Here is an 8,399-nt window from a genome sequence, read left to right as displayed (position 1 = left end):
CTAATGGAGGATCTTGTTTCATTCATGAAACTGAAAGTGGCCTTTGACAGATCAGAGACTACATTGGCTAAATTAGAAGTGTTTTGTTCAGAATTCTCTGTCTGTTGCTGAGAAGATGATGGATATGGCTTGCTATTGCCCAGCCTGTTGCGTCCACCATTGTTAAAACCTTGTTGAGGTTTTTGTTGATCCTTCCATGAGAAATTTGGATGATTTCTCCATGATGAGTTATAGGTGTTTCCATAAGGTTCACCCATGTAATTAACCTCTGCCATGGCAGGGTTCTCAGGATCATAAGCTTCTTCAGAAGCTGCCTCTCTAGTACTGTTGGATGCATGTTGCAATCCATTCAGATTTTGAGAGATCATGTTGACCTGTTGAGTCAACACTTTGTTCTGAGCCAATATGGCATTCAGAGTATCAATTTCAAGAACTCCTTTCTTCTGAGGTATCCCATTGTTCACGGAATTCCTCTCAGAAGTGTACATGAACTGGTTATTTGCAACCATGTCAATGAGTTCTTGGGCCTCTTCAGGCGTTTTCTTCAGGTGAATAGATCCACCTGCAGAATGGTCCAATGACATTTTCGAAAATTTAGAGAGACCATAATAGAATATATCTAATATGGTCCATTCTGAAAACATGTCAGATGGACATCTTTTGGTCAGCTGCTTGTATCTTTCCCAAGCTTCATAGAGGGATTCACCATCTTTTTGTTTGAAGGTTTGAACATCCACTCTCAGCTTGCTCAGCTTTTGAGGAGGAAAGAACTTATCCAAGAAGGCAGTGACCAGCTTATCCCATGAGTCCAGGCTATCCTTGGGTTGTGAATCCAACTATACTCTAGCTCTGTCTCTTACAGCAAAAGGGAAAAGCATGAGTCTGTAGACTTCAAGATCAACTCCATTCGTCTTTACAGTCTCACAGATCTGCAAGAACTCAGTTAAAAACTGATAAGGATCTTCAGATGAAAGTCCATAAAACTTGCAGTTTTGTTGCATTAATGCAACTAGCTGAGGTTTCAGCTCAAAGTTGTTGGCTCCAATGGCAGGAATGGAGATGCTTCTTCCATCAAACTTGGACGTTGGTTTTGTGAAGTCACCAAGCATTCTCCTTGCATTATTATTATTTTTGGCTGCCATCTCCTTCTCTTGTTCTAATGTTTCTGAAAGGTTACCTTTAGAATAATGTAATTTAGCTTCTCTTAATTTTCTCTTCAAAGTCCTTTCAGGTTCTGGATCTATTTCAACAAGAGTGCCTTTTTCCCTGTTCTTGCTCATATGAAAGAGAAGAAAACAAGAAAAGAAAGAGGAATCCTCTATGTCACAGTATAGAGATTCCTTTATGTTAGTAGAAAAAGAAGGGGGTAGAAGAATGAAGAGGGAGATTCGGATTTTTTTATGAAGAGAGGTGAAGAGAAGTGTTAGTAATTAAATAATTAAATAGAAGAAGAAAAGAGAAGAGAAATTTCGAAAATAATTTTGAAAAAGAGGTTAGTAATTTTCGAAAATTCAAAATAAAATAAGATTAAAATTAAAATTTAAAACAATTAAAAAGAATTTTTGAAAAAGGGATGAGATATTTTCGAAAATTAGAGAGGGAAAAGTAGTTAGGTGGTTTTGAAAGAGATAAGAAACAAACAAGAAGTTAGTTAGTTGATTAAAAAAAGATTTGAAATCAAAATTGAAAAGATAAGAAGATAGCAAGTTAGATAAGATATTTTGAAATCAAATTTTGAAAAAGATAAAATTTTTGAAAAAGATAAAATAAAAGATAAAAAGATTTAATAAAAAAAATTTTTAAAATTATTTACTTCACTAGTAAGAAACTACAAGATAAGATTCTAGAACTTAAAGATTGAACCTTTCTTAACAAGAAAGTAACAAACTTCAAATTTTTGAACCAATCACATTAATTATTAGTGAATTTTCGAAAATATGATGTAAAGATAAGGAAAAGATTTTGAAAATAATTTGAAAAATGTTTTTGAAATTTTCGAAAAATAGAAAAAATGAAAAAGATATGATTTTTGAAAAAGATTTTAAAAAAATAAGATTTTTAAAATTGAAATTTTGACTTGACTTGTAAGAAACAACTAATTTTTTTAAAAATTTTTGACCAAGTCAACCCAAAATTTCGAAAATTTGGAGGGAAATAAGGAAAAGATATTTTTTTTTATTTTTGAATTTTTAAAGATGAGAGAGAAAAACACAAATATGACCCAAAACATAAAAATTTTGGATCAAAACACAAGATGCATGCAAGAACACTATGAATGTCAAGATGAACACCAAGAACACTTTGAAGATCATGATGAACATCAAGAACATATTTTTGAAAAATTTTTAATGCAAAGAAAACATGCAAGACACCAAACTTAGAAATCTTTAATGCATGGACTCTAACAAACGAAAAATGCATATGAAAAACAACAAACAACACAAAGCAAGAAAACATCAAGATCAAACAAGAAGACTTGTCAAGAACAACTTGAAGATCATGAAGAACACCATGAATGCATGGGATTTTCGAAAAAATGCAAGAAAAATTTTTAAAGCATGCAATTGACACCAAACTTAAAAATTGACTCAAGACTCAAACAAGAAACATAAAATATTTTTGGATTTTATGATTTTCTAATTTTTTTGGATTTTTATGAATTTTTTTCGAAAATAAAGTTAAGAAAAACGAAAAATAAAAGAAAAAATTTTGAAAAAGATTTTTGAAAAGAAAATTACCTAATCTGAGCAACAAGATGAACCGTCAGTTGTCCATACTCGAACAATCCCCGGCAACGGCGCCAAAAACTTGGTGGACGAAATTGTGATCAATGTTCTAACTATTTTGTATGAGATCATTATTATGGCATCGGTTGAATTCACAACTCCGTTCAACTAACCAGCAAGTGTACTGGGTCGTCCAAGTAATAAACCTTACGTGAGTAAGGGTCGATCCCACAGAGATTGTTGGTATGAAGCAAGCTATGGTCACCTTGTAAATCTCAGTTAGGCAGATTAAAATTGTTTATGGTTTTGGAAATTAATAATTAGAAAATAGATGAAATAATAAAAGGGATAGAACACTTATGCAGATTCATTGGTGGGAATTTCAGATAAGCATATGGAGGTACTGTAAGGCTGAAGGATGCCTGCTCTCCTACTGCTTCAACTCAATCCTTCTTACTCCTTTCCATGGCAAGCTGTATGTAGGGCATCACCGTTGTCAGTGGCTACATCCCATCCTCTCAGTGAAAATGGTCCTCTGCGGCTGTCACTCGCATGGCTAATCATCTGTCGGTTCTCAATCAGGTTGGAATAGAATCTATTGATTCTTTTGCGCTTGTCATCACGCCCAGCCTTCAGGAGTTTGAAGCTCGTCACAGTCATTCAATCCCAGAATTCTACTCGGAATACCATAGATAAGGTTTAGACTTTCCGGATCCTCATGAATGCCGCCATCTATCTAGCTTATACCACGAAGATTCTGTTGGGGAATCTAAGAGATACACATTCAAGCTCTGTTGCATGTAGAACGGAAGTGGTTGTCAATCACGTGCGTTCATAAGTGGGAATGATAATGAGGGTTATCTAATCATCACATTCATCATGTTCTTGGGTGTGAATGAATATCTTGGAATAAGAATAAGAGAGAATTGAATAGAAGAAAATAGAACTGCATTAATACTTGAGGTACAGCAGAGCTCCACACCCTTAATCTATGGTGTGCAGAAACTCCACCGTTGAAAATACATAAGTAAAAGGTTCAGGCATGGCCGAATGGCCAGCCCCCTAAAACGTGATCAATAGCCTCTTAGGATGAAGAATAAAACAAAACTGAGACCAGAGATGTAACGTGGTCAAAAGACATCTAATACAATAGTTAAATGTTCTATTTATAATAAACTAGCTCCTAGGGTTTACATGAGTAAGTAATTGATGCATAAATCCACTTCTGGGGCCCACTTGGTGTATGTTTGGGCTGAGCTTGATCAATTCACGAACTGAGGCTTCTCTTGGAGTTGAACTCCGAGTTATGACGTGTTTTGGGCGTTCAACTCCGGATCATGACGTTTTTCTGGCGTTTAACTCCAGACAGCAGCATGTACTTGGCGTTCAACGCCAAGTTATGTCGTCAATTTCCGAATAAAGTATGGACTATCATATATTGCTGGAAAGCCCTGGATGTCTACTTTCCAACGCCGTTGAGAGCGCGCCAATTGGAGTTCTGTAGCTCCAGAAAATCCATTTCGAGTGTAGGGAGGTCAGATTCCAACAGCATCAGCAGTCCTTTTGTCAGCCTTTTTCAGAGTTTTGCTCAAATCCCTCAATTTCAGTCAGAATTTACCTGAAATCACAGAAAAACACACAAAGTCATAGTAAAGTCCAGAAATGTGAATTTAACATAAAAATTAATGAAAACATCCCTAAAAGTAGCTTGAACTTACTAAAAACTACCTAAAAACAATGCCAAAAAGCGTATAAATTATCCGCTCATCAATTATCCTCTGATATACGTGTGTATTTTGTACCTCCTAGAGGTTTGTGGAGAACTAGGGTTTTATGTATGTATTTTTGGCTTCGGGCTATGTTTATATGTATGTAAATATTCTTTGGCCAGCCTTGGCTTCGTAGGCTGAGTTAGGAGCTAGTTATTTTGTATCCTTGACTCTCTATTCTCACTTTCTGTGTATTTATACTTATTATCTTTAGATTTCTTTGCACGCAAGTAATCTCATTTTCTGAGCATTGTGCTTTTTATTTTGCAATTTTATTATACCTATTTTTCAAGGCTCCTCATATATTACCCCCTTTCCAATACTATTATGTAAATATTTTATTTTTTTAGAGGTTGTAATACCACACCACTTCTATTTTACGACTTAAGCGTAAAGCTTTGTGTGGTAGGGTGTTATAGACCAGAGGAGTGTCAAGCTACTCAATTGAGGAGTGGTAGGGCACTGGATACCCAGCCTCAGAAAAATAGAGCGCAGGGTGAAGAGGAAACACCAAAGAGTGAAAACACAGCTACCCAAGGCACTATGAAGGGTGCTGAACGCCTAGAGGGGAGCAACACTAGCGTTCAACGCCCAGTAGGGGTCACCAAGGGCGTTCAATGCCTAGAAAGGGGAGGAGGCATAAATGCCAACTCATAAGACATCCTCCCTAGACATCTTGCACTACTAAAGCCCCAGAGTACAAGGCTAAGTTACCATATCCTCAGAGACTCCAGAGGGTAGAAAAAAATAAGTAATTCCCCAAATTCTTAGAAGTTTTCAAGAAGTTGGAGATCAAACTCCCCTTTGCAGAGGCTCTTGAACAAATGCCTTCATATGCTAAGTTCATGAAGGAAATATTGAATAATAAGAGGGATTGGAAGGTAGTAAAGACAGTGGTGCTTCCTAAGGAGAGAAGTACAGTTATTCAGAGGAATCCTCTAGAGAAACTAAAAAGACCTCTCACTCTTCCCAATGACACCCTGCCTACCCCAAGCGTATAGTGCAAGGCCATCGTAATGGATGTTGAATCTGTACCAAAGGAGGAAGTGCAAGCTGCTAAAGGGCAGAGAAGAGAGAAGCTCCAGAAAAAGCTGAGGTTACACTATCACATGCCTCCTCTATGACACCTATTCAAGAGCTTGAAGCACCACACCCTCAGAAGCCCCAAAAGGAGACAAAGGATGAGCACTACTCACAGTTCTTAGAAGTCTTTAAGAAGCTACAAATCAATATTTCTTTTGTTGAAGTTTTGAAGCAAAGGCCTCTCTCTACTGGAACAAACTTCATTGATGCTAAGAGAGGCAAATTGGTGCTGAGGTTACATAAGGATTGGATGGTTTTCAAGGTCTTTAAACCTCCACTACCCCTTAATAAAGGAGGTACATGCATGCAGAGTACAATGCTAAAACTTTCTCCCTTGGTGGAAACTCATGCAGTTTCCCCAGACATCAAACCTAAGTTTGGTGTTGGGCAGTCAGTAACCACCAAGAAGGACGGTCCCAAGTGGGAGATGCATAGGGGATGGAGATGCAATCCAACCCCTACCGTAACAAGCGAGGAGAATAAAGCTGATAACAATACTAGAAAGCTTGTTATGAGGAATTCACATCCGAAGGCACTAATCTTCTCCTCTTCTTCCATAGAGTCATTTCTTTTAACCAATTGGAAGAAGAGAAAGAAAATTCAACAATCTAGTGTTAAGCTAATGACATTAAAGAAGCGCTTGTTGGGAGGCAACCAACTATAAGTATCCCATAGTATTTTCTTCTTTTCTACTTTTTTTTATTTTATATATTATTTTATTTTCTATTGTTTTTCATAGTTTTCCTCTTTTTCTAACATTTGTGATCATGTGTAGCACTTAGAGCAGAAATAGGAATGCATAGGAGAGAAACAAAACATCATGGAGGGTACCCCTTACTGGCATTCAACGCCAGAAAGGAGAAGAGAGTATGGGCGTTCAATGGCTATAAGGGAAGCAGTTCTGGCGTTCAACGCCAAGAGGGGACCAAGTTTTTTTTGCTTCGGAACAAACAAACTTTTTAAGTTTGGTATTGCAGAGCGAGCTCTAGGTGTATAGTATCATTAATAGCACCAAAGGGAGGTGAATCATCTTCATAGAAGAGCATAGCCTGAGCAACCATCACCACTAAGGTGGTCGAGTTTCATTCCCCCTTCGTTTCTATTTTTCAGTATTTTATTCTATTTTTTGTTTTCTATTCTAGCTCTTGTGTGATCATTATTAGAATTTCCTTTGCTTTCTAGTCTTGTAGTTAAATTTTGAAAGCTTTGAAAAATTTTATGGGTAGAAGATATCTCATGCATTACTCACTAAAGCTTAAAAAGAATTTTTTTTAAAAAGTAGTAAAATACATAAGATCTTGAGTTATATCATTAGTTATTCCAATTACTTTGATGTGGTGGCCTTGTCTTTACTTTCTGAATGTATGAATTAACTGTGCATATTTGACATTGAAGTTAAGCGTGTTGACTCTTGAAAGAATAGTTAATTTAGAAAAGTATTATTGATTCTCTGAAAAACAAAAAAATATTAATTCTTGAAGCAATAAAAAGCAGCAAAAATAAAAAGAAAAATAAAATAAAGCTCAAAAGAAAAAGACAAGAGCAAGGATCCAAGGCTTTGAGCGTCAATGGTTAGGAGGGTCAAAATTGGCAAAAAATGCTCAAATGAGTTGCTATCCCTAACTAAATGCTTGTGGTGTGAAAGTATCAAGAAAAAAGCTTAAGACTGAGCAGTTAAAGTCCTGATCCAAAAGCTAAAGAGTACGCTTAAGAACTCTGGGCACCATTGTTTGGGAATTTAAGCAGAGCTAAATTCGAATCCAAAGGGTTCCCCAGTTAAGTGCCTGTGACGTTTATGTATCCAGTGGTAATACTTGAAAACCAAACGCTTAAAGTCATGGCTAGGCTCAAAAAGGTGCAAAGCACCAAAAGAAGCTATGTTCAAGAATCAAGAAAAGATAAAAGAAGAGAATCAATAATATCATCTGGATTCTAGGATAGCAAATGTTGTCAAATGTTGTCAAAACCTGACCTCTGTGCATTCCAACAAGCATATTTTGAGCCATAGAGATCCAATTGATGCGCTCTCAATGGAATTGGAAGGCTAACTTCCAATGCTTTCTAAGAATATATAATGGTTTATATTTCTTTTTCGTAATCACAACCCAAAGTGGGCATTGAACACCCACCTCTGGAGTTCAATGCCCAAGAAGGACCAGCCTCCAAGTTGAACGCCCAAGGCTGGAGTTCAACACCCAAAGAGGAGCAAGCCCAGTGTTGAACACCCAAGACTAGAGGTCAACGTCACCTAGGGAGCAAGGAAACAGCACGTTCACAGCCTTATTGGGCGTTCAACGCCCAGAAGCCCAAGTTGAACGCCAGGCATACGAAGCACATGACCAAAGTGGGCCCAAAGTGGATTTTAGCACTTCTTAGCTTATTTTATTTTCTTTTTATAATTTTTAATTAAGAACAATATCTTTTAGGTTTAGTCTTAGAATTTTTACTATAAATAAGGGACTTCCTTCTTCCTGAGGATCATGCCTCCTAAAAGGGGAGAAGCACAAACATATTACATTACACCTTCTTAAAGCATGAGCAACTAAACCTGCTAAGTTAAGGATAGGAGCTCTACTCATTTTGATGGATTAATATCATTACTTCTTCTACTTTAATATATGTTTGATTCTATTCTATGATGTATTTTTCTTCTTCATCTTTTTGAATCGAACGAGAGTATGACCCTGTATTCTACATGAGCTCTTGCGAAGCCTTAGCCGGATAGTATTGAGCTATAGCTTGAGAATACTGATGCGTGAGCATATTTCTTATCTTTTTCTAGTGAATTTGCATTTAAATTGTTGAGTTTAATCAAGAATTA

This window comes from Arachis stenosperma, chromosome 9, assembly GCF_014773155.1.
Source record: "Arachis stenosperma cultivar V10309 chromosome 9, arast.V10309.gnm1.PFL2, whole genome shotgun sequence".
In the NCBI taxonomy this organism is placed as follows: Eukaryota; Viridiplantae; Streptophyta; class Magnoliopsida; order Fabales; family Fabaceae; genus Arachis; species Arachis stenosperma.
Note: the sequence above shows the minus strand (reverse complement) of the source record.